General features: G+C 43.3%; 1 protein-coding gene across 1 annotated transcript in view; it reads right to left on the bottom strand.

Moving 5' to 3' along the window:
* Positions 1-20,046, bottom strand: part of LOC121555126 (ly6/PLAUR domain-containing protein 6) — a 43,833-nt gene extending 23,787 nt beyond the window's left edge. Inside the window, exon 1 of the mRNA XM_041868931.2 lies at positions 19,538-20,046. The gene's annotated coding sequence lies outside the window, so the exon portion shown is untranslated. The remainder of the gene's footprint in view (positions 1-19,537) is intronic.
* Between the last annotated feature and the right edge of the window lie 6,606 nt (positions 20,047-26,652).

The following is a 26,652-nucleotide window of genomic DNA, read 5'->3' as shown; positions in this document are numbered from 1 at the left end:
GAGATGTTATCATGGATTAAGGTCCCCAGTGTATTCAGGGAGAGACCAAAGAGAGAGGTGTACATATCAACCAGCAGCAACCCTGACCCATTTACTGTTTCCTGCTTCTGTCTGTCAACAGGGTAGACATTAGTAACTACTGTAGCAGGTAGACAGTCACATTCATGAAACATATTGACAGTGCAGTAAAATCACCGTAGACACACTAAAGAAAGCAACTATCAATAGAAGTATGATAGATCAAGTTCAACAGAAACTACAGGTCTGATGTGGTAAACACTAACTTGAAACCATTTTACATACTTAAACTTCATGCGAACAGACACATTCTTGCATGATCTTACAGTATAAGCACTAGGGCAAAGGGCTTTCTTTGTCAGGAGTTTCTTTACCACAAATTCTTTCTTAGAACATTTATTTTGAAAATACCAGCATTCCAAAACTCACCCATTTGCAGTGAAGTGATTACCTAATTCCATTATTTTCCCAGATGGAATCACTTTCTCAGTAGCACATTAGGTCCTTAGAGGACTGTAGGTTCTAAAACAAGCCACAGAACTGATGAAGCAGATCAGATGTGTTTCTGATAGTCACCAGACTAAACTCTGCCTGAACCTCTACAACTCTGGGGAATACAAAAGAATAGCTCCTATAAGAATGAGGAGAAAGCTAAAGGACACACACCGACAGGCATCCCATTGACATGGGGAGTGGGGACAAGGGTCTGGTTTTCAACCTATAGGTCTCCACACAGAAGCCTGTGGACATCTTCTTTACCTCCATCGCTCTGCGAGGAGTCTAGTTTTACATGTAACATGCTAAGGCTTCTGTCCTGGGAGGTGACACTGTGACCTTGCCAGCAAGTACCACTAGGACTTTGTAGGAGACAATTAGATAAGACTCTGACAGAAATGGAGAAGGATCGAGAAAGACAGAGGGTGACTACAACATAGTTTATCTACAGAGGTCAAATGGATAATCGAATTACAAAGGAATTGCCTACAAATTGAGATAAAAATGATCACTAGCTTAAAGCTTCCCACAAACTATGGGTGTTTGTATTTAAACTTTGACATGATTCTTGAAAATAAATGGCATGTTTCCCTGTGATGTCGGTCTTCATCTGTTTTGAGATAAGCACTAGGAATTTCTTTAATAGAGCCTTCTCTTTGATTAATTCATTAATAATCTTAACATGCTATCTGAGATAAGCATCAATCCTTGGTCAGACAGAGAGCATTAAAAAAAGAGAAACATTTTAGTAAGTCATAACGATTAATGGGTGGTTGAGAAGGGCAACCTTTCAGTCAGGAAATTCATGGAGTGGAACTTCAATCACACCACCCTCTCTTAACCTCTGCCAGCTCGTCTGCCATAAGCTACACCTGTCATGAAAACCTTCATGCCTGCTGGCACGCGGTGCAAATAGAAGCTGTGGTCACTTGTTTGTATAAGGTTGGAATGTTCTCTTTTGTTTAACAGGTCTGAGGGCAGGGCTGATACACTGTTGGTTGGTAGTTGGCACAGCCGTAGAGGTTATCACTGTTGAAGGAGAAGAGGAGGAACCAACAGTCTCATTTAGGACTCATCTCCTTATTTATTTACCTGTGTAGTATTTTTCACTCTCTTTATCCATTCCACAACATGCCCAGGATGAATCTCACTCTGAGGTGACAGGTTACACTCCAGCCCTTAATGCATTTGAGAGTCGTTACATTTCCCCAACCCTCTCCCTTTTCGTTTTTCACCAAAACAAGTGGCTGGTCGGGGCAACCGATCACAGACTCAGGATTGTGGCTTTAAATGCAAATGCATAGGAAAGGGTGTGTGTCTGGGAGTGCTTAAGTTTAATTAGCCAGGAAGTTTTTGTGTTTGTGTGCCTGATGTTAGAGAGGTCAATGAGGAAGTAATGAACCAAAGCAGCACTTCCTCCTTGTAAGATCCCTCTCAGTGCCCCAGGTGAGTAGTGAATAGCTCCAGGTGGTTGTGGATATTGGAGGAGGGAAACATTAACACCACTCATAAACCCCATTTATCATACTGTACAACGGCACTGCTTCAACTGGATATTGGAGGACGGAAAACAAACCCCATTCATCACACAACGCAACTGCTGCAAACCTGGTTTGACCTCTTCACGTGTGATTCTCACCGAATCAAACTGGTTCTTACAACTAGCATGTTTATCAGCCTTTACCAACGTCTATAACCTTTGTGAAATGTACAGTTGAAGTCAGAAGTTTACATACACCTTAGCCAAATACATTTAAACTCAGTTTTTCACAATTCCTGACATTTAATCCTAGTAAACATTCCCTGTCTTAGGTCAGTTAGGATCACCACTTTATTTTAAGAATGTGAAATGTCAGAATAATAGTAGAGAGAATGATTTATTTCAGCTTTTATTTCTTTCATCACATTCCCAGTGGGTCAGAAGTTTACATACACTCAATTAGTATTTGGCAGCATTGCCTTTAAATTATTTAACATGGGTCAAACGTTTCAGGTAGCCTTCCACAAGCTTCCCACAATAGGTTGGGTGAATTTTTGGCCCATTCCTCTTGACAGAGCTGGTGTAACTGAGTCAGGTTTGTAGGCCTCCTTGCTCGCACACGCTTTATCAGTTCAGCCCACAAATGTTGTATAGGATTGAGGTCAGGGCTTTGTGATGGCCACTCCAATACCTTGACTTTGTTGTCCTTAAGCCATTTTGCCACAACTTTGGAAGTATGCTTGGGGTGGTCCATTTGGAAGACCCATTTGTGACCAAGCTTTAATTTCCTGACTGATGTCTTGAGATGTTGCTTCAATATATCCACATAATTTTCCTTCCTCATGATGCCATCTATTTTGTGAAGTGCACCAGTCCCTCCTGCAGCAAAGCACCCCCACAGCATGATGCTGCCACCCCCGTGCTTCACGGTTGGGATGGTGTTCTTCGGCTTGCAAGCCACCCCCTTTTTCCTCCAAACATAACGATGGTCATTATGGCCAAACAATTCTATTTTTGTTTCATCAGACCAGAGGACATTTCTCCAAAAAGTACGATCTTTGTCCCCATGTGCAGTTGAAAATCATAGTCTGGCTTTTTTTAATGGCGGTTTTGGAGCAGTGGCTTCTTCCTTGCTGAGCGGCCTTTCAGGTTATGTCGATATAGGACTCGTTTTACTGTGGATATAGATACTTTTGTACCTGTTACCTCCAGCATCTTCACAAGATCCTTTGCTGTTGTTCTGGGATTGATTTGCACTTTTCGCACCAAAGTATGTTCATCTCTAGGAGACAGAACGCGTCTCCTTCCTGAGCGGTATGACGGCTGCATGGTCCCATGGTGTTTATACTTGCGTACTATTGTTTGTACAGATAAACGTGGTACCTTCAGGCGTTTGGAAATTGCTCCCAAGGATGAACCAGACTTGTGGAGGTCTACAATATTATTTCTGAGGTCTTGGCTGATTTCTTTTGATTTTCCCATGATGTCAAGCAAAGAGGCACTGAGTTTGAAGGTAGGCCTTGAAATACATACACAGGTACACCTCCAATTGACTCAAATTATGTAAATTAGCCTATCAGAAGCTTGACATCATCATGACATCATTTTCTGGAATTTTCCAAGCTGTTTAAAGGCACAGTCAACTTAGTGTATGTAAACTTCTGACCAACTGGAATTGTGATACAGTGAATTATAAGTGAAATAATATGTCTGTAAACAATTGTTGGAAAAATTACTTGTGTCATGCACAAAGTAGATGTCCTAACCGACTTGCCAAAACTATAGTTTGTTAACAAGACATTTGTGGAGTGGTTGAAAAACGAGTTTTAATGACTCTAAGCCAAGTGTACGTAAACTTCCGACTTCAACTGTATTCTCTAGCTACCACTTAGTTGTAGATCCACATACTGTAAGAAACATAATTAAATTAGCCTTGCCTCTGTACAACTGGATGCATAGTAAACCCTGTGTCATCCCATCCCATTCTCCTTTCAGGTCAGTTGCCAAAGTCAGACCTAATGTTAATATTACTCTATATAAAAATCAAAACCCCAACCCAAAACGTTTGGGTTCAGAGCCTGAGCCTTCTTGTGGGTGAGAGCAGCAGAGCCCCTCTCTGTACCGCTGCCAGCAGGGTAAGGCAACCTGTGGACCGCAACACCATCTCCTGGGCTGAGCAGCGACCTGTGAACTGTGGTTCCTCCCTTCTGACTGAGCGGCAGAAATGCAAATCACCAGCAGTCTTGTGACTCTGAGAACTGGTCTGATCAGATTCAGAAAGGGAGGGAGGGAGGGAGGGAGGGAAGGAGGGGGAGTGAGTGAGGGAGAGAGAGGGGGAGGGAGGGGAGAGTGAGTGAGTGAGTGAGTGAGTGAGTGAGTGAGTGAGTGAGTGAGTGAGTGAGTGAGTGAGTGAGTGAGTGAGTGAGTGAGAAAGAGAGAGAGGGAGGGAAGAGTGAGTGAGGGAGAGAGGGAGGGGAGAGTGAATGAGGGAGAGAGGGAGGGAGGGAGGGGAGAGTGGTGCGGTAGTTACTGCAAGCTTTTCTTCCTGTGCTGTTGTCACGATCATCTAACAGAGATGAGGACCAAGGCGCAGCGTTGCAGGCAACCATACTCTTTATTAGAGACACGATCAAAAACAACAAAACGATAACGTGACAGTTCACGGTCTAACACAACAGACTAGAAACAAGATCCCACAAACTCTGTGGGGAAACAGGCTGCTAAAGTATGGTTCTCAATCAGAGACAACAAGCAACAGCTGAATCACGTTGCCTCTGATTGAGAACCACACTGGCCAACATAGAACAACAATACTAGAATGTGAAACCTAGAACAAAACACATAGACTTTACACACCCTGGCTCAACATATTAGAGTCCCCAGAGCCAGGGCGTGACAGCTGTGTGCCTTTTACAGTACATTTCAACCGCGTTGGACCTAGGCAGCAGAAGGGGATAACATATTATCAAAGTTATTATTATAGCATAATAAGCTACAGTATATGGTACAGTAGGAGGGGTTTGCCTGAACTTGCCTTCTCTGCTGAAAATAAGCTCAACAAATCTATACAGTATGAAGACCTTGTGTCCCTTAACAAATCCAATTATGCCATTCTCTCAGAACGATTCAGAGTAACAAAGTAAAGCTGATTAAACGCAGGGCTGACAACTGCAGTCGAGACAAACCCCCATTGATCCAAAAGAGCCAGAACGAGACGGGACAATGCTTCACCAACGGACCATCCGCTCTTGTCATTTGCCATATGGCAGCAGCCAACGATGCCCCTGGCCCTCTGGTAGCATACCCACAAAACCTGGGGTTGCATCCCAAATGGCACCCTATTCCCTATTATAGTGCACTACTTTTGACCAGGGCTTATAGGGCTCTGGTCAAAAGTAGTGCACTATATAGGGAATAGGGTGCCATTTGGGATGCACACTGGGACTGGGGAGTCGGAGTCAGATTGGATCAGAATCACTGGCTGGCTAATTGAAATCCTACATGCGACCAGCACAACCCTAATCCAGCAGTTTTTTTTTGAAGTGCTCCAAGTCAGCTGTATAACTTTTTAATCCCCATCTCGACCGCTTGGAGCATTCGAAGATCCAGAGGATTAGCCATGTAGCTGGTATTCACGGAGGGAACAGGCTGCTGGCTTGAGCCTACACATGCCATGGCCAGGGGAAAAGGGTGTCCAATCAACAATAATAAAGCAGTGGAATGTAGCTTTTTTTTTGGTCCCCTGCCTTGGCTTTACCATGACACGGGATCTGCCTATGTCCTCCTTTCAAACCAGACTGCAGTCACATGATGATAGACCCGAGCTATGAGATGTTCAGATTTACCACAGTAGGGTGAAACTGTCTGGGACTGTAATACAAGAGTATCTGAAAAGAGACACTTGATCAAATGAAGAATTAATTAGGATTGTATGGCTCAACAGTTTGGGTATATAGTCATTATAGTCAATGCTGGTCCGACGAATCCCAGTTCCTGTTGTCAGGATTTGGCATAAGCAGCATGAGTCCATGGCCCCATCCAGCTTGGTGTCAACGGTACAGGCTAGTGGCGGTGGTTTAATGGTGTGGGGAATGTTTTCCTGGCACACGTTAGGTCCCGTGATACCAATTGAACAACGTTTCCATGCCCCGAAGAATTCAGGCTGTTCTGGAGGCAAAGGTGCGTCCGACCCGGTACTAGATGGGTGTACCTAATAAACTGGCCACTGAGTGTATGTTCCACTGTATGTGCCATTCAATTGCTAGTGAGTAGGCTGAGGCTAGTGAGTAGGCTGAGGCTAGTGAGTTATATACTTTAGAAGATAGGACACCACTCCATTTAAAGGAGCAGGGAACTTTCAACTGTGTCCTGGAGTTATAGTATTAGGGCCTTATAGAAAATAAGGGACTGCTCCAAGTGCAACGTGATCAAAGCTTCATTTACTTTTAACTCTATCCCATTAAAATACGATCAGTATGCATTCAAGTATTTAGGCCTACATAAATCACATTAACTCAAACGCTGTCGTGACATCACACAACAAATACCAGGCGAGCAATCCTCTTAATCACAGGGTCATTTCCCAAATGTCTAAATAATTACCTTTATCCCAATGTTCTGTGTTTTCTGGCCTGTAGCTGTAGCTTATTTTTTTTCAAACAAAGCTTGTAAATTTGCCTGCATTTCTTCAGGGCAAAACATGTCATTCTGTGTCGAGTCCAAGTAAAAATAAAATGTGGGTGTCCTTTAGTATTGAATCATGTCTACGGCCTACACATAATCTATGAATATGAAAACAGTAAATGTAATATGATCATTAAAAAAAAAACTTTAATTTCAAAGCAAATATGAGCAGGATTAAACAAAGTTGTATAGGAATGTGAACATTGATCATAACAACAAAACAGAAGCCGTCATAATACCTCACCTGTGACTGTGACTGGGGTAAATTGGGGATCAGAGGGGCTGAGGGGGGGTAATATACCCTGTAACAGCTGTAGAGGGTTCGGACTCAGAGAGAGGGGCTGCAGGGGTGGGTAATATACCCTGTAACAGCTGTAGAGGGTTCGGACTCAGAGAGAGGGGCTGCAGGGGTGGGTAATATACCCTGTAACAGCTGTAGAGGGTTCGGACTCAGAGAGAGGGGCTGCAGGGGTGGGTAATATACCCTGTAACAGCTGTAGAGGGTTCGGACTCAGAGAGAGGGGCTGCAGGGGTGGGTAATATACCCTGTAACAGCTGTAGAGGGTTCGGACTCAGAGAGAGGGGCTGCAGGGGTGGACCTGATCCCGGTGTACTTGAGGACAACATGAAGCCATGGGTCCAGCTGAAAATCAACATGGGAGCTATTTGGGATTTATCCAGGACGGCACATAGCTTAGTGGTTAAGAGCGTTGTGCCAGTAACCGAAAGGTCGCTGGTTCTAATCCCCGAGCCGACTAGGTGAAAATCTGTCGATGTACCCTTGAGCAAGGCACTTAACCCTAATTGCTCCTGTAAGAGCGTCTGCTAAAAATGTAAATGTATCCCTTTTGTTTTAATAGGACGGGACAAACCTCCCGGCTCAGTGACAAAGTAATTTCACACCACGTGTGCAGGGAACGGACTGGTGACTTTAAAGGTTTAATTAGGAGCCTCCTCTTTGGTGTTCTCCAGGAGGATGGGTACAGTACAGCTTTTCAGTTTCAGCAAGCTGAACAACTATAAAACTGAACTGGTTCTTATTTTGTTTGAAGTTGATTGAACATTGGAGGCCAAGAGTGCTGAGGTTGGGCCTGCAGTAACGAGACAGAGGACAAGACCCATATAAACCACACGTCAATTGTCTATAAAAGACAGGAAGTCTGAATCTTTCCAACCAGAACTCAACAAATCTCCGGTTCTCTGATTTACTCCCTAGCAGCCCATGGAAGTGACCCTGTCTGAAGTTACAGGAGACCTTACGTGTCTGATCTTTTAGGTCTGCTCGCCTTGTGACGATCTGAGCTCCAAGAGAACTCATTTCTCTCCGTAAATATGAGAGGTTTAGGACCACATTTTTGTTCTTTCTTCCCAACAACAAAGTCTGTCAAAAAAGCACACAATTAGACACAGTGCATATGCTTTAAACGCTATGTTCTGTAAAGGCCTGACTTCAAAGTCAGAATGACTGGCCGCTTTGTTTTGATGAAAATTGCCATGTAACCTGAGGAAAATTGGACTGATCGATTCACAGTCAGAAAATATAGCTTCAAGCGCTCAATTGAAGATGGGCTTAAATCTTAGAGACAAAAATCCCTTAAAATGTTACATTTCACTATTGGAAATGCTCAGCTCATGGAAGGGAATTATTATTTTACTCCAGGGAGGAACAACTGTGATTACTGTAGTATATCCAAGCTTAGGAATTCAATAAACAGAATGTAAAACAGAAAATTACTTTATAGAAAGGAAATGAATGATCCTCTCATTTATTTGACTCAGTTTTATTGCTTGCTTGCCCTTTGCATGCCAGAAAAATGTGTAACGTTGCAGAAAAAAAAGCATGCATACTACTACTACTACTACTACTACTACTACTACTACTACTACTACTACTACTACTACTACTCCTCCTCCTCCTCCAAAGCATGAATTATGCATAAGACACCATCCAATCACATTCATGGCATAAAAGTGCGGAACTTCAAAGAAATAACATCAAACGACATATCTCAAGAGACGTGCTTGTATCTCTGGTTGTAGATGGAAGAACCGTGCCCCTTTACGCTCTGTTCCATTCAAAGGGTTGAGCAGGGTGACGGACTTGGCTGCATACTGAAATGGAGGTTAATCAGCGCTTCTTCATACTTCACTGCAATGCAAATGAACATCGCTACACAGCATGATACCACCCAGATATCAAAACACAGAAAATTCACATCTGTTGAATATTTAGGATATGCCACTTGGTTGCTACGGCAGAATATGGTAATCAAGCACTTAACCCCAATATACCAGGACAAAAAGAGACAGCAGGTTCACCCCAGGATGGAAGCCTCTTCCAGGCACACAGTGGTGTGAGGGGGGTGGTGTGGACAAATCTGTTCACTAAACCATTCGGAAAGATACCAAGGGGTCGTAATTAGAATCAAAATCTGAAACTGAACTGGATTCTACAAGGACACACCCCTCTGCAGCCATGGAAAATCCAAGGGAAATCCTGCCAGTGGTTTTCTATGAACTAATATACTGACTACACCGGCCACGCGCGTGCGTCCGCCATCGTGTTCATGTTGACGCGATCATGACACGCCGGTTAAAATACCAAAATCAACTGTGAATCAATTATATTAATTTCGGGGCAGGTCGAAACACACATGAAACATTCATGTTGCTTGCTAGTTTGTCCTGGAAGATGAACATTGTTATTTTACCTGACATGCATACAGTATGGTCCTCTTTGTATCTGGTTCTTTGTAGTCATACAAAATCATGTGTTTCTCTTCTCTGACAATTAATCCACAGATAAAAAAAAAAGTAAACCTAGTTAGTTTGTAGTTAATCTTTAATTATAAACTGGGTGGTTCAAGCTCTGAATGCTGATTGGCTGACAGCCGTGGTATATAAGGGATATGACAAAACACGTATTTGTACTGCTCTAATTACCTTGGTAACCAGTTTATAATAGTAATAAGTCACCTCGGGGGTTTGTGGTATATGGCCAATGTACCACGGCTAAGGGGCTAAGGGCTGTGTCCAGGTACTCCACGTTGCGTCGTGCATAAGAACAGCCCTTAGCCGTGGTATATTGGCCATATACCACACCCCCTCAGGCATTATTGCTTAATTATAGGGTGTCCACCCACTCTGCCCAGTGTGGGTGAAACACACTTTGGTGATGAAATTTCACTTCCTTATGTTATAAAATAAATTTTACCAAGACAAATCTGATTATTCGCGGGTCGCAAAAAGCAAAATTAGCATGACTCGAGCTGAATTAATTGTTAAAGGCTTTGAAAATAAAAAAGCTTGGTATACGCTCTGTGCTCTGTTGACATTTAATAGAGACGCTTGTTTTTGTGCGAAATCTTAGAAAAAGAACAGGAATACTAAAATATGAACATGTCTCAAAATCGACATCCATCTTACCTCTATATTGTTTTATGTCCTGTGGATTCGAGAAGAAAGATGACGAGTTCGCGCGGAAAGTGAGCCTGTCAGGTAGCTAGTAGCCTCAGAATCCAGCATACACTCTTAAAAAAAGGGTTCCAAAATGATTATTTGGCTGTCCCCATAAGAGAACCCTTTTCGGTTCCAGGTATAACCCTTTTTGGTTCCAGGTAGAACTCTTTTGGGTTCCATGTAGAAAGGGTTCTAAATGGAACTCAAAGGGGTTCTACCTGGAACCAAAAGGGTTCTTCAAATGGTTCTCCTATGGGGACAGCGGAAGATGCCTTTTAAGTTCTAGATAGCACCTTTTTTACTAAGAGTGTAGCTGACACGATGCAGTTTTCCTGATTTTTAACCATTGTCCTGGCCTCCATTGATTTAGTCACCCTAATTCTGCCCATTTACAAGGATAAAAACTCCAAAAAAATTTGAACGGATTATGATAAGAGACATGAGGTTTGCACCATTGGGTTTCTTAAAGAATTATCTACACAGTTAACATATCATTTTACACAGTTAACATATCATTTTACCCATTAGTCAAGGGCGCAACTTGGTTTTAGAAGTGGGGGGGTATAATTTGTTTTTTTTAAACACTCCGACTGCTCGGAGGCATCCGCATGGTCCTAAAGCACAACGTTGCCTCGTTTGGTATCACATTCCAATGATAAAACTACAATTTCAGAATGTGCGGGGGACCTTTTCACCCCCGTCCCCAGTGAAAGTTGCGCCCCTGGTCAAAATATGTGTTTTGATTGGACACTCCATTAATTATTCTCTCCTCGTTTGTCTTTCACGTATCCACGTGAGTTTGTATCTTCCTGATATCCAATAAGAAGGGACTTGCAGCGCGCAAAGCATCTCAAATAGAACCAAGTTGGGTACACAGATGCTCGTTCACTCACGCGAGCGGTATGGGTGAAATGACTGAATAACATGTTTGTGTAAATGTATTTTGCTAAGCTCACGCACGCAATGTGTCCAGTGGGGTTTGCATGTAACTCTACAATAAAAGGTCTCCCTAGGAGAAAAATAATTGGTTATAGGCCTAACGGTTATTCCTTGAAAACCAGAGTTCAAATCCCTCTCTCATCACTGGGCCCGAGACATGAGTGCACACTGCACACCCATGCCCTTATGATTCCACTAGAGGTTAGAAGGGTTTCTGATTCGGACAGCTCAGCAGTGCCCTGGCAGTATGGAGCGTTGGAGCAGTGACCGAACATAAAGATCTGGTAGTAAAAGTCATCCATGCGTTTAAGCTTCCACAAACTTTGCTGAATAATTCACAGAGAGCAACATTATCAGTATGTCAGACTACAGGAACATCTAGAGGGAACCACATCATCTACAATAACCCTTGTTTAACATGCGTAGCCTACAGATTACAATTAAAGTACTGTCCTCAAAAATACAGTAACAGTATGCATAATTTGGTAAAAAATAATCAAAAGAGCCATCTTAAACCTGATTGGACTAATTTGTGAATGATCTGAGTATTACAGATGCCCTGGAGGAAAACCTAGGCCTAGCTATGGACCAGGCCATCTCATCTCTGACCCGGATCCTGTTGACAGCCTCTCCTCAGTGACACTCCGACTGGAGAGTAGAGAGTACCCTACACTACACGCCTCTGAGGTAATGGAGACAGAAAGCCTCTCTCTCTCTCTGCCCACAGGCTGGCTGAAGGGTTAATACTGATTTGAACTGGTTTAAATATCACTATCATAGCTCGGAACTCGGATCTCGCCCACCACTAACCTCCGCTATGAGCTGTGACCCAATTGAACATCATGGCGATGACAAGTGTGCGACTTTGATTTGCGAGGACTGTGCGAGGGCAGCTGAGAAGTTCCTGAGTCTCCTTGTGGCGTATTTCTGTATAATGTCTTTAACAGTCCAGAGAGAGAGAGTGAGAGACAGAGAGAGAGAGAGCAGGAGAGAGAGAGAGAGAGACAGAGACAGATCCTGACCAAATACAGGTGTGTGTGTGTGTGTGTGTGTGTGTGTGTGTGTGTGTGTGTGTGTGTGTGTGTGTGTGTGTGTGTGTGTGTGGCTTTAGAAAAAGGGAGATACAGAAAGACATGGCTACCCAAAGAGGAGGGTCTATGTGGTCACTGCACGACAGCGGAGGTAGAGACAGAGATGCACTTTTTCCTCTACTGTGAGAAATACTCCCAAATAAGAGAATCCTTTTTCAAGAAAATATCTCAAACAATTCCCAACTTCTGTGCATTTACTAATGACATAAAGCTGGGAATTATTCTGCGTGAGGGAGGAACCGCAAATATTACTGCCGATATGTATATGATTGCCATAGCCTGAGGGACATCCCATGACCATTAATTCACTGAAGTATTTACATTGTATATAACATCCAAGTAATACATAATGTAATCATCATCCATGTACATTTAGTTGTTTATTTATTAGACATTCTTTCTTTGTCTTTTTATAATCTTATTTTTCTTTAATTACATTTATCGAGCGAATATTACAGAATACAACAGCAGTAGTGTTGTACCTGTATCCATGATTATATGTACTATTATTATTACTACTGAAATGAACTGGATTTCATTATCCTCATTGCATTGCACTGTATTTACTGAAATGCTGTTTACACTATACTGCTTTGGCAATATCTACAAATGGAATTTCATGCCAATTAAGCAATCTGAATTTGAATTCAAGAGAGGGAGAGAAGGAGAAAGCAGAGAGAGAGGGAAAGAGAATGAGAGAGAGAAGGAGAGAGCGAGACAGAGAGAGAGAGAGAGGAGAGAGAGCAGAGGGAGAAGGAGAGAGAGAGAGGAGAGAGAGCTGAGAGAGAGAGAGCGAGAGAGAGCGAGAGAGAAGCCTGCAACAGGAAGAGATAGAGCTTGACCCTTATATAAAAGTTGGACATTAACTCTATGAAAGGATGTGTGAAATACTTCAAAAGGAGCTTTCCCTTTAGAAGTAAACGCCATATTCAAGACTATAGGCTATATGTCTGTCGAAGGCTATACTAAAGGCCATATGTCTGTTAGTAAAAATGACAGGAAAACTGCTATTGATTCCCCTAGAGAGAGAGAGCTGAGAGAGAGAGAGAGAGAGAGAGAGAGAGAGAGAGAGAGAGAGAGAGAGAGAGAGAGAGAGAGAGAGAGAGAGAGAGAGAGAGAGAGAGAGAGAGAGAGAGAGAGAGAGAGAGAGAGAGAGAGAGCGAAAGCGAGAGAGAGAGAGAGAGAGAGAGAGAGAGAGAGAGAGAGAGAGAGAGAGAGAGAGAGAGAGAGAGAGATATAGAGAGCACTATCACCATTCTCCTGTTTATTCTCCAACAACATCTTGTTACTGAGGCTAAATTACTGCAGCTAACTCAAATACTGTAAACGGTACGGAGAACCAATTTACCACTGAGAAAACAGCCGACACCGCATTCTAGCAAGACCAACACAGAGATGAAAGCACTTACAGTATACTTTAACAGGCCTCATTTATCATCTGTTTGAATGCAAAAAGGGACGGACCAAGGACATCAGGCACGTTACACAAGCCATCCATCAACCTGGCAGGGAGGCTCAGCAGCAGGTCTGTCTGTCCCAGGACATGACTGAGGGTTCCTATAGAAGTCATTACCATCCTCCACCAGCACCATACCTGCATCTTCCAGCCAGGTAACATCCCCCATCCCCTATACTCTGTTAGGAGCCACCGAGGATAACGTGTAGACAGCCTGCATCCTGTCTCCACATCCTTGTTATTAAGGACATCTCCAATTACACCCGGGGGTGTCTTCCCGTCCCCCATCACACCGCTACCTACAACTACATCCCCCCAGGTGACACATCTCTATGCCTAGGGTGGACAGAGGATTAGGGTGGATAGAGGAATAGGGTGGATAGAGGAATAGGGTGAATAGAGGAATAGGGTGGATAGAGGAATAGGGTGGATAGAGGAATAGGGTGGACAGAGGATTAGGGTGGATAGAGAAATAGGGTGGATAGAGGAATAGGGTGGATAGAGGAATAGGGTGAATAGAGGAAAAGGGTGGATAAAGGAATAGGGTGGATAGAGGAATAGGGTGAATAGAGGAATAGGGTGGATAGAGGAATAGGGTGGATAGAGGAATAGGGTGGATAGAGGAATAGGGTGAATAGAGGAAAAGGGTGGATAAAGGAATAGGGTGGATAGAGGAATAGGGTGAATAGAGGAATAGGGTGGATAGAGGAATAGGGTGAATAGAGGAAAGGGTGGATAGAGGAAAAGGGTGGATAGAGGAATAGGGTGAATAGAGGAAAAGGGTGGATAGAGGAAAAGGGTGGATAAAGGAATAGGGTGAATAGAGGAATAGGGTGAATAGAGGAATAGGGTGGATAGAGGAATAAAGTGGATAGAGGAATAGAGTGGATAGAGGTATAGGGTGGATAGAGGAATAGGGTGGATAGAGGAATAGAGTGGATAGAGGAATAGGGTGGATAGAGAAATAGGGTGGATAGAGGAATAGAGTGGATAGAGTGGATAGAGGAATAGGTTGTATAGAGGAATAGGGTGGATAGAGGAATAGGGTGAATAGAGGAATAGGGTGAATAGAGGAATAGGGTGGATAGAGGAATAGGGTGAATAGAGGAACGGGGTGGATAAAGGAAAAGAGTGGATAGAGAAATAGGGTGGATAGAGGAATAGGGTGGATAGAGGAATAGGGTGGATAGAGAAATAGGGTGAATAGAGAAATAGGGTGGATAGAGGAATAGGGTGGATAGAGGGATAGGGTGGATAGAGGAAAAGGGTGGATAAAGGAATAGGGTGGGTAGAGGTTTTGGGTGAATAGAGGAATAGGGTGGATAGAGGAATAGGGTGAATAGAGGAATAGGGTGGGTAGAGGAATAGGGTGGATAGAGGAATAGAGTGGATAGAGGAATAGAGTGGATAGAGGAATAGAGTGGATAGAGGAATAGGGTGGATAGAGGAATAGGTTGGATAGAGGAATAGGGTGGATAGAGGAATAGGGTGAATAGAGGAATAGGGTGAATAGAGGAATAGGGTGGATAGAGGAATAGGGTGGATAGAGGAATAGGGTGAATATAGGAATAGGGTGGATAGAGGAATAGGGTGAATAGAGGAATAGGGTGGATAGAGGAATAGAGTGGATAGAGGTATAGGGTGGATAGAGGAATAGGGTGGATAGAGGAATAGAGTGGATAGAGGAATAGAGTGGATAGAGGAATAGGTTGGATAGAGGAATAGGGTGGATAGAGGAATAGGTTGGATAGAGGAATAGGGTGGATAGAGGAATAGGGTGAATAGAGGAATAGGGTGGATAGAGGAATAGGGTGACAGTCCATTTCTCAACCGTGTCAGGGTATACGTGGTCAATCCATCACACAGCAGGGTGGGTCGGACCGTAGATCTATCCATCAATGATACAGAGGTAATGCAATGTTAATACACATTTTAATGGTGCACACATTAAGTTGCAGGGACGGGTATATTAAATAGACACACAATTAATATTTTCTGAGTGAATTTATAAATGGCTGTTACAGTAAGTGCACATCAGTAAATTCAATCAATATAAAACATTTTGATCGTAGCTATAAAATCTTGCTGCATTTATTGATTCAATCATGTACACTAACCTAAATAGAATGCTATTACACTCCTCTCATCGTTCATTTGAAATACTCCTGAAAGAACACTCAAAAATGAAACAAGGTCTCAAACACATTTGTGTTTCTCAGTCATGATTTACAAACGGAATATTCATCTCGAGCATGTGAGCAGCTCTTCCCAGCTCTAGCAGGCTCTGATTTGGGTTGAGAGCGTGGCGGCCAGCCCATACATCCACCCCCCAGGCCCAGGCATCAGCCTAGTGCTGCAGAGAGTGTAGCGGCCAGCCCATCCACCCCCCCCAGGCCCAGGCATCAGCCTAGTGCTGCAGAGAGCGTGGCGGCCAGCCCATACATCCACCCCCCAGGCCCAGGCATCAGCCTAGTGCTGCAGAGCACAGCCAGCCCACAGAAAAACACAGAGTGCATCCCAAATGACACCCTATTCCCTACATAGTGCACTACTTTTGACCAGGGCCACATGATAACATACGCATTATGCACACACACGAACACATGGATTTTGTGGTAGTAGAGTAGTGGCCTGAAGGCAGACACTTAATGTGTTGTGTATTCTGTTGTGAATGTATTGTAATGTTTTTAAAATTGTATAACTGCCTTAATTTTGCTGGACCCCAGGAAGAGTAGCTGCTGCCTTGGCAGGAACTAATGGGGATCCATAATAAATACACATACAAATACAAAATGAGTGCACTATAAAGGGAATAGGGGACATTTGGGACGCATCCACAGTTTACTGGAGGACCTTTCATCTCAAAAACGAATTAGTCATCCTCTATAGTTTTGCCGATGGCCTCCCAACAAAAGCATGCAGAGCCCCAACTCACAAGCCACACAATTACCAACTCACAAGCCACACTGAATTAAACCCACTTATCCTCTTATTCTGATCACATATCAGTTCATATACTCCTCTATTCTGATCACATATCAGTTCATATACTCCTCTATTCTGATCACATATCAGTTCATATACTCCTCTTATTCTGATCACATATCAGTTCATATACTCCTCTATTCTGATCACATATCAGTTCATATACTCCTCTATTCTAATCACATATCAGTTCATATACTCCTCTATTCTGATCACATATCAGTTCATATACTCCTCTATTCTGATCACATATCAGTTCATATACTCCTCTATTCTGATCACATATCAGTTCATATACTCCTCTATTCTGATCACACACAGCATATGCATCAGTTCATAAGTAAGGTCGTCGTCAGTGATGTTGTGCTAGGGATTTCAACTAGTGGCACAGATTGGCAAGAAGAGCTTTTTAAATTTTTTTCCTTCTATGTATCTGTGTCCTTATCTAACCGTTGACACAGATGAAACCTCAAGGAAAAATAGTTTTAAAAATAATAATAAAAGAGAAAACACTGTGAATGCCTTATAGCATAGGGATCCATACTGGGTGATAACTAGCTCTATGCTACAGTAGGAGGGCAAGAAGATCTCATTGTTTCCCTTTGAAATTCAATGTATTTTGGATGAACGTCTATTTCTGACGCATTAATTCCGCTTGTTTACAGGGTTAATTCCAAGTGCTTACAGGGTTAAAACAGAAACAACTCAAAGGTTAACAGTTTAGGCATTAATTCCGAGTGGTTAAGGTTAGGGCTATGGTTTGGGGAAGGCTTAAAAAAATATATATATAAAATGACTCGCTATTACCAACAAGTATCATCAAGTATTCTCACGGCTTGCTAGATCATTGTGAACTTCAGTGGCTCAGTTGTCTGAGCAGCGAGCTTCGGCTCCGAGCATCACATGCTCGTGCCCAGTGCTGGTCAATCATTTTCCTTTTTTTGTTGTGAGCGCTGAGCAAGGCATATATCGACGTTCTCAGGACCTTTTCAAACATCCAAAATCAAAGTTTATTTGTAGTGATCAGGCTGAGGAGGGACCCTCTGGTCGTCAACAGTCCTTTTTCTCTGACCACCAGATTTGAGTGGCACTCATGCATGGCATAAATGGGTACAGAGATGTTCCGCAAAGTGATCTGAGCCAACCTGACAGGACTACTACCACAGTATGAGCTCACAGAGGGGAGCAGCCTAGCAGGAGGGAGCAGGAGGGAGCAGCCTAGCAGGAGGGAGCAGGGGGGAGCAGCCTAGCAGGAGGGAGCAGGTAGGAGCAGCCTAGCAGGAGGGAGCAGCCGAGCAGAAGGGAGCAGGGGGGAGCAGCCTAGCAGGAGGGAGCAGCCGAGCAGAAGGGAGCAGGAGGGAGCAGCCTAGCAGGAGGGAGCAGGGGGAGCAGCCTAGCAGGAGGGAGCAGGTAGGAGCAGCCTAGCAGGAGGGAGCAGCCTAGCAGGAGGGAGCAGGGGGGAGCAGCCTAGCAGGAGGGAGCAGGTAGGAGCAGCCTAGCAGGAGGGAGCAGCCGAGCAGAAGGGAGCAGCCTAGCAGGAGGGAGTAGGAGGGAGCAGCCTAGCAGGAGGGAGCAGACGGGAGCAGCCTAGCAGGGGGGTGTAGGAGGGAGCTACCTAGCAGGAAAGAGTAGGAGGGAGCAGCCTAGCAGGAGGGAGCAGATGGGAGCAGCCTAGCAGGAGGGAGCAGAAGGGAGCAGCCTAGCAGGAGGGAGTAGGAGGGAGCAGCCTAGCAGGAGGGACTAGGCGGGAGCAGCCTAGCAGGAGGGAGCAGAAGGGAGCAGCCTAGCAGGAAGGGGCAGCCTAGCAGGAGGGAGTAGGAGGGAGCAGCCTAGCAGGAGGGAGTAGGAGGGAGCAGCCTAGCAGGAGGGAGCAGGAGACTAGGGCAAGTGTATTCCCTCCAGCAACCTCTGACTATTGAGCAGAATATGGAGCAACGAGAGAGACCACTCCCAAACAGATGCACTAAAATCCACATAGCAACAGCAGCACACCCACCCCCTCCCCCACCCCCCACCCCCTGTGAACAAAGCACAACCCCAAAACCTCTGGCCTCCATAGATGCATCTGTCTGAAGGTAGGGAAAACACTATACATGGACAAGACAAGGCTGTGGGAGCCTCCATGCACATGTTAGTCTACATTAACATCCATTGCAATATTGGGTTCCTTTTCCACAGTGGATCAGGACCCTGTAATCCTGACCAAATGTGTGAAATTGAACCTGCATGCATGGCATAGCACTGCATACAGATGGTGGTATGTATTTAGTACAATCTGACAGGGGTGTGTTCTGTTCCAAATGGAGCTCATGGTTTCTACTCCTTGAATACACCAACCTCTTGATTTAGGAATATAACATGTGCAAAACGTAGAAATGTGGTAATTATTCTGTAATAATAACAGTAACTAGGAATCTGTAGCCTAATAATTATCTTGTGGAGAATCATACAGTCCTCTTTTGTTCAGGGAGTATCATTTATTAATATCAAACACAAAAACAGATTTTCAAATATATTTAAGGTTATAGTCAAATAGAATGCCACATTTTACTCAAATGACAGGCATAATTTTCTCCACCCATATAGGAAGTATTATTCATACAGTCATGGATCATATTTTTTCTCTGTATTCTGGTTATGGTGTTATGGTCCTGACTCCTGACACAGGAGGATGTGGGTCAAAGTGGGTCAACAAGAAGCGCATTACCACAGAAACTCAACACACAAACAGTACGCACTACATATAGTATCATATTGCACTTGGCTTTTCTATTCCTGTTGTACTATGTATTTTCTTTCTCAAATAATAAATAATGTAAATGTGTTCAAATCCTTCTTGGGGGGCTCCGTTTGCATTATATGCCACTGCATTGTCGCTTATTGATCCCATGTGTATTTGCGGTTACTAAATAAACGAAACACTTTACTCACCAGGAATTCCTCCTGCAGCCTTCAAACTTCGCCCCAGGTCCAAGCTTTTGAATAGTCCACGGCTCTAAAACAAACATACACTCCTCCGTTTGTTAGCTTTGCGCATTAGGTCAGTGTTTTGGCTCTGTGACTGTTTGAACGTCTTGGAAATGGAATAGGCTGCATTAGTTGACGGGTTTTTGGGATGATTTGCAACGCCGATCCTATCAGAGGTTGCGGGAGGCGTGTTCAATACCGACTGGGACGGTCCCAATAGGCTGCGCACCTCGATATTAGGAATACATTCAATTGAGGGAGACAGACAACACACTTTCGCTAATCCCTTATTCCTCCATTAAAGTAATGCTGCTGTCGTCTTTGAAGTGCAAACAATACTTTTCTTTAAAAAATATAGGCCAATCAATATTTTTGTGTCCATCTTGTCGGCAACATCCGAACTGGAGTGTAGGCTATTCTTCCTTGCAGCCCACATGATGTCAATTTCAGTTTAAATTGTGTTTTAGTATTGATTAAAAAAACATTGATGACGACTCATTATTTTGTAGAGCAAATCAATCAAATCAAATGTATTTGCCATATGCTTCATAAACAATATAGAAACAATTATAACATGAGGAATAAATACACAATGAGTAACGATTATAACACGAGGAATAAATCCACAATGAGTAAGGATAACTTAGCTATGTACTGAGTCGATGTGCAGGGGTACGAGGTAATTGAGGTAGATACACTACATTACCAAAAGTATGTGGACACCTGCTTGTCGAACAACTCATTCCAAAATCATGGGCATTAATATAGAGTTGGTCCCCCCTTTGCTGCTATAACAGCCTCCACTCTTCTGGGAAGGCTTTCCATTAGATGTTAGAACATTGCTGCAAGGATTTGATTCCATTCAGCAACAAGAGCATTAGTGAGGTCGGGCACTGATGTTGGGCGATTAGGCCTGGCTCGCAGTCGGCGTTCCAATTCATCCCAAAGGTGTTCAATGGGATTGAGGTCAGGGCTCTGTGCAGGCCAGTCAAGTTCTTCCACACCGATCTCGACAAACCATTTCTGTACGGACCTCGCTTGTGCCCGGGGGCATTGTCATGCTGAAACAGGAAAGGACCTTCCCCAAACTGTTGCCACAAAGTTGGAAGCACAGAATCGTCTAGAATGTAATTGTATGCTGTAGCGTTAAAATTTCCCTTCACTGGAACTAAGGGGCCTAGCCTGAACCATGAAAAACTGCCCCAGACCATTATTCCTCCTCCACCTAACGTTCTACTGTCAGTGTTTGTCTACAGAGATTGCATGGCTGTGTACTCGATTTTATACACCTGTCAGCAACGGGTGTGGCTGAAATAGCCCGAATCCACATACTTTTGTATATATAGTGTATGTCCATATATTGTAGGTAGGGGTAAATTGACTAGGCAACAGGATAGATAATAAACAGTAGCAACAGCGTATGTGATGAGTCCAAAGAGTTAGTGCAAAGAGGGTCAATGCAGATAATCCTGGTAGCTATTTGGTTTACTATATATAGTCTTATGGATTGGGGGTAGAAGCTGTTCAGGGTCCTGTTGGTTCCAGACTTGGTGCATCGGTACTGCTTGCCGTGCGGTAGCAGAGAGAACAGTCTGTGACTTGGGTGGCTGGAGTCATTGACAATTCTTAGGGCCTTCCTCTGACACCGCCTGGCATAGAGGTCCTGGATGGCAGGGAGCTCAGCGCCAGTGATGTACTGGGCCGTACGCACTACCCTCTGTAGCGCCTTGCAGTCGGATGCCAAACAGTTGCCATACCAAGCGGTGACGCAGCCAGTCAAGATGCTCTCAATGGTGCAGCTATATAACTTTTGGAGGATCTGAGGGCCCATGCTGAATCTTTTCAACCTCCTGTGGGGGAAGAGGCGCTGACGTGCCTTCTTCACAACTGTGTTGGTGTGTGTGGACCATGTTAATTATTTAGTGATGTGGAACTTGAAGCTCTCGACCCGCTCCACTACAGCCCTGTTGATGTGGATGGGGGCGTGCCCGGCTCTCCGTTTCCTGTAGTTCACGATCAGCCCCCTCCACTGGTCGAACTTTAATAGGAGGGGGCGCAAACAAACAAAACATGACTCATGCTTATAAGACTACTAGCAGGGTAGGCTAATACTTATTTTTTTACAGTGTGTTGTGTGTGTGTGTGTGTGTGTGTGTGTGTGTGTGTGTGTGTGTGTGAAGGCAGCTGTGTGTGTGTCAGGGTTGGGGTCAATTCGAATTGAAGGCAGTCAATTCAGGAAGTGATTTAAATGTATAATTGAACAAATCTAATAATTTACTTCCTGAATTGACTGACTTAAATTCCAATTGACCACAACACTGGTGTGTGTGTGTGTGTGTATGATAACTGTTGAACGACAGGTAGGCCTATGTTACATTTGATGACACTTCAGTCACAACAAATCACAGTACCAACATGTAATAACACTGTAGCCCTGTATGCTTATGGTCTCTCACTGACACTCTAACAGATTTACCACAGAGACATAATGGAGGTATGATCTATGTGCTGATTATTTATTTTAAAGATCTCTGCTTCCTTTGCTGAAACCAAAGGGGAGGGTTGTTTGCTCTTGATAAATTAAATAAATCAAGCACACTTAAAACGGTCTGCCTAAAGTTACACTTTAAAAGGAATGTGCCCGGGTTCTATTTTATGTCTGGATGTTGAGTTTGATTTGTGTTGTGCGGATCTGAGAGTCAGAGGAACGGAACTGCTTGTGTATGAAAGTCATGTTATTTGGTGGAAGCGTTGACAGATAGATGTCTGGTGCATTGTCCCATGAGGAGGGAAGGGATCCGTTTCTCTGGTGCTTCTTGTGATCTTGGTCTGTTCTTAACTCTCAGGCTTATTGTACTGAATAGAGTGCTGTTGTTATTTGTAAATGTTGGGATTCAGCTGTTAGACAGCCTACCTCAAAAGTGTTCATCTCAACTATTTGTTAACCTTGTATAAGGGCAACTATTATGTAATTAATCTTCTTTTTTTTTTTACATGAATTAATCATTATATTTCCAATCACGGCTTCAATGTTTTTTCAAATGTGATATTACGCACCTCATGTTCAGGGCCGGCGGCAGAACGAATCAGTTGGACTGGACTTTGATTTCCATAGGGGGGCACGTCTTTCCAAGGGACCTCTTATGTGTTCACGCGCTTGTGCGTTCACAATTTGTTATGGGTGTTATGGTAATCACTATAGACAGCTCATGAGTTTCAATTTTGGGGAAGCTTACAATTTATCCTACCATTTCTACCGATCTGTGTGCCAGTTATTCTTATTTTTATATGCGCATTTTCGTCGAACAGTATCATTTCAATAATAACATTTTCGTTTATCAAAATCATTGTCACATGGTTAATCATAAAAATCTTAATTAAACATTATACAATCTAAAAGTTAAAATTCAACTAAAGCGAGAGCACCAGCCTCTGCCATATGGACACATTGCTAGCCTACACTGTGATCCATTGGCGGTTAAAGAAATGAGCGCATGGAACTCAGAGATAGCCTATAGGCCAATGCAGCAGTAGACCTATAACTTCCATCATCGACTAAGTAAAATACATAGGCCTAAAGTCGATGAAAATATCCTGATGAAAATTCCAGTTCTTTCGAATTAACATTAATCTCTCTACTCCGCCTGTCTACCTAGAGTTTCCTGCACCAGTGAGCTCGGGACAGACAGCTGTTATTTTTACCTTTCCACTGGATATATGGGATCATCAGATCATGATACTGTATGTTTCTCTTTCACACCGAGGCTTGGCGATTATCGAGGCCGGAAGAGTGTTGGAAAGATTTTTAAAATACTGTGAAGAACTATTATTATTCGCAAAGGATGTAAAAAAAAAAAAAAAAAAAAGACTGTTGACTTACTGTGTGAGGTGAAGAAAAAAATGAATGAGAAGCTCATCTTATTAGTGGTGGACGTGTTGACTTAAGACAATCAGAAATCCCAAATGGGCACTTTCCTACACATGCACGCAGCAGGCCAGGTAGGCCTACTTCTATGCATGCTCAGGCGCGCGCGCTCCATCTGTATGTTCCTATAGAGAAACCAGACACATGCTCATTGCTCACGTGGAGCACTCCAAACAAAAGACAATGAAAACATTGACAGAACTCATAAATTATGGCTATGAAATAAACCAAAATTTGTTTCTCACAAGTGTAGCAGGTTGTGAACGCTGAAAACAAAGTTTCCACTCCGATAATGAGAACTATAGGCTAAATGACTAATTAATCCATGCATTTACAGAAATGCATGTAACCAAATCAAATCAAAATGTATTGGTCACATACAAGTGTTTAGCAGATGTTATTGCGGCTGTATGACAGGATTAATGGTACATTTACTAGGCCTACTGGTGACATATAATGTAATGGGTAATTGATTAAAAAATATACAAAGGGAAAACAATTCACACAATGAATGCATAAGAATTGGCGGGAGACAGCTGAGAGCATTTTGGAGAGCTGAGTGCATGTATCCTGGAGAGAGATGCGTCATATTTTCGCCACACAGCCCTCCCCTTCTTCTTGTTCCAACATGTTAAATTATACTCAAGACACATTATCAAGACACATATTTTAGATGCTTTTCACTGACAGCCGCAACTCAACCAGCTAGGCCTATTGCCACACACGCTGCCCAAATTGCGGGCTTCCCAAATAGGCATAGCCTATACACTTGTGATTTGAAACAATCCACAGCAAACATTTTTAAAGAAGCTAATGATCCTCTGTGGATAAGTCATGCACTCTGGTGAAGTATTTTTAATGATTTTATTTAAACAGGAGTAATTATATAATTTTGGCACAACATCAATTTACTTTGGGGAAGCCAGCATCCGAACAGTACAATGTGCAATCGCCAACTTTCCTTTCCAATTCGCAAGAGATCCGTATATAATGATGAGATGCTCATGTCTCCGTCCTAACAATGGGAGTCGTTGTCCCAAAGGCGGGAAGGCAAGCTAGAAGCTTAGGTCTACATAATATGCCCATAAAAAACGCATTTGGCATTTCCTGGACAGATTTATGCGAAAGTGAGCCCTCTCGCTTCGCCTCTCCCTCTCCGCTAGAACTATCACCGGAGAAAGAGTCAGAGCGAGCCAAACAGCGCCCCTCTGTCTTACTATATGTAGAACATGTATCTATCATGTCTGGCCAGAAATAGTATGACATGCCATACTCTTTTTGTCCAGACAGCATCAGATACATAGTCTACACATACTGAGACAGAGGGGCGCTGTTTCGCTCGATCGGATGCTTTATCTGAGATTAATGTGTCTTTCTTTCGGCGCGCGACTTGATCAAATAAATTATCAATATTTCAATATTTTATTTGGACGGGCAAGGAGGTATGGTTCCATGTACAGAGTTCAAGCATGACTGGATTCCACGTGCAGTTAAGTTATAAAAAAACAACAGCCATTTGCCATAATTACAACCTCCTCCTCACCAAGGATCAGGTGTCTTCTAATGGTGGAGTGAGGATGTGAGATGGCCCATCCTCAAGATAAGGATTATTTCACTTCAGGATAAAAGAGAGAAGAGAGAGAGGGCGGTAGATAGCAAGGGGGGTTGTTGTATGAAAAAGGGGTACCTGAGGAATGGAAGCTGAGAGCGAGATGACATTAGGTTGACATATTGGCACTGAAAAACATAAAGGGTTGAAAAAGAGAGCGAGCGAGCGAGAAAGAGATAGAGAGGGAGAGAGAAAGAGAGCGAGGGAGAGATTGAAAGAGAGAGTGTGCAACACACACTCCTATGGCCTAATCACGTCACTCAGCCTGACGTGTCATAACTAGAGTTATCTGTGATGGTGTGTGTACAGAATTCCTACAGAAAACCCATTGCAAGTACAGCTCAGGCAGACCATCAAAGCATATCCATATTTTAATGTTGCTTCTGTCTATTTTTAGGCATTGTATTAAAGTTCCATTAACTAGTTATTTTTCCCACCACCGACTATGCTTGACCATATCTTGTTCATTCCATTTTTCTGAAAAATAACAATATGGTAGTGTTATAGGCCTACCTCTTCCTTCTGACAGGGGATGCTGCCTGCAATGCAGTCTGGGATATCACATCCTTTAACGTTATCAGAGTTGGGCCTGTCAATCAGGAGAGACAATGGGGACAGTGAAGAGGACAAGTCTGCAGACAGAGGCCCATTCATATAGTGGGGAACATCAACGCTGCAGTCATACAGAGGAGACAGGAGAGAGGCCAGGGCTCAGGTCTACCCCTCCACTTCAAGACAAGACCTGAGAGCATTTTCTGGATGTCCAATATAGGCATTTACACCCATTATTTATCAGTATATCAGACACAAGAGCTGGGCTCATCCCATCTCACCCGCCTGTTTGAAATGCACTTTGGAAACGTCTGCATGATAAAGCAAAACTGAAGCTTTCCCTCTAGAACTCTCTGGTATTTGTCATGTGGATATACAGTGAGCAAAATCTGACCACAAATATAGCTGGGATTAAAACCCTGGATAGCAGAAATGATTAACACTGTACTGTATCTATTGTGACAGTCTTTTAAGGGGAATGGAAACACTTTAGGAAGTAAATCGAAATCTCTCTCCTGCCAGTGATGCAACAACGCCAATATGGCGATTTACAGTTAGCTGGCGTTGTAAATCCTAGTGTTTCCATTCCCTTTAAAGAGCCATTGAAGTGACCTTTACTGTACCTTCTGTTTGCTTTTCACACCTTTCTTATACATTTAAACCCAACTAAATCTCCTTTAGCCCAGAGGGGTGTGTTACTGTGTGAATGACGAGTCTGTAAGTGTTTTGTCCACACATCAGAGCAGAGCTGTAGAGACAAGGCCCTGGGCAGGGGAAGCCACTGCCAACATCCTTGGCCTCCTCTGTCAGCACCTCAGACAGGGTAGCATGTTCGGACTAAATGCAACAATATGTATCCTCAACAGGGTTGGGGAGTAAGTGAATACATGTAATCTTATTACAAAAAATGGTCAACTGTAATCAGTTACAGGTACTTTTGAAAAATTAGATGATTCTTTTACTTTTAGATTTGTGTGTATTGTTAGATATTAC

The sequence above is a fragment of the Coregonus clupeaformis genome, chromosome 40 (genome assembly GCF_020615455.1).
Source record: "Coregonus clupeaformis isolate EN_2021a chromosome 40, ASM2061545v1, whole genome shotgun sequence".
Classification (NCBI taxonomy): domain Eukaryota; kingdom Metazoa; phylum Chordata; class Actinopteri; order Salmoniformes; family Salmonidae; genus Coregonus; species Coregonus clupeaformis.
Note: the sequence above shows the minus strand (reverse complement) of the source record. Positions and strands in the feature narration are given on the sequence as shown.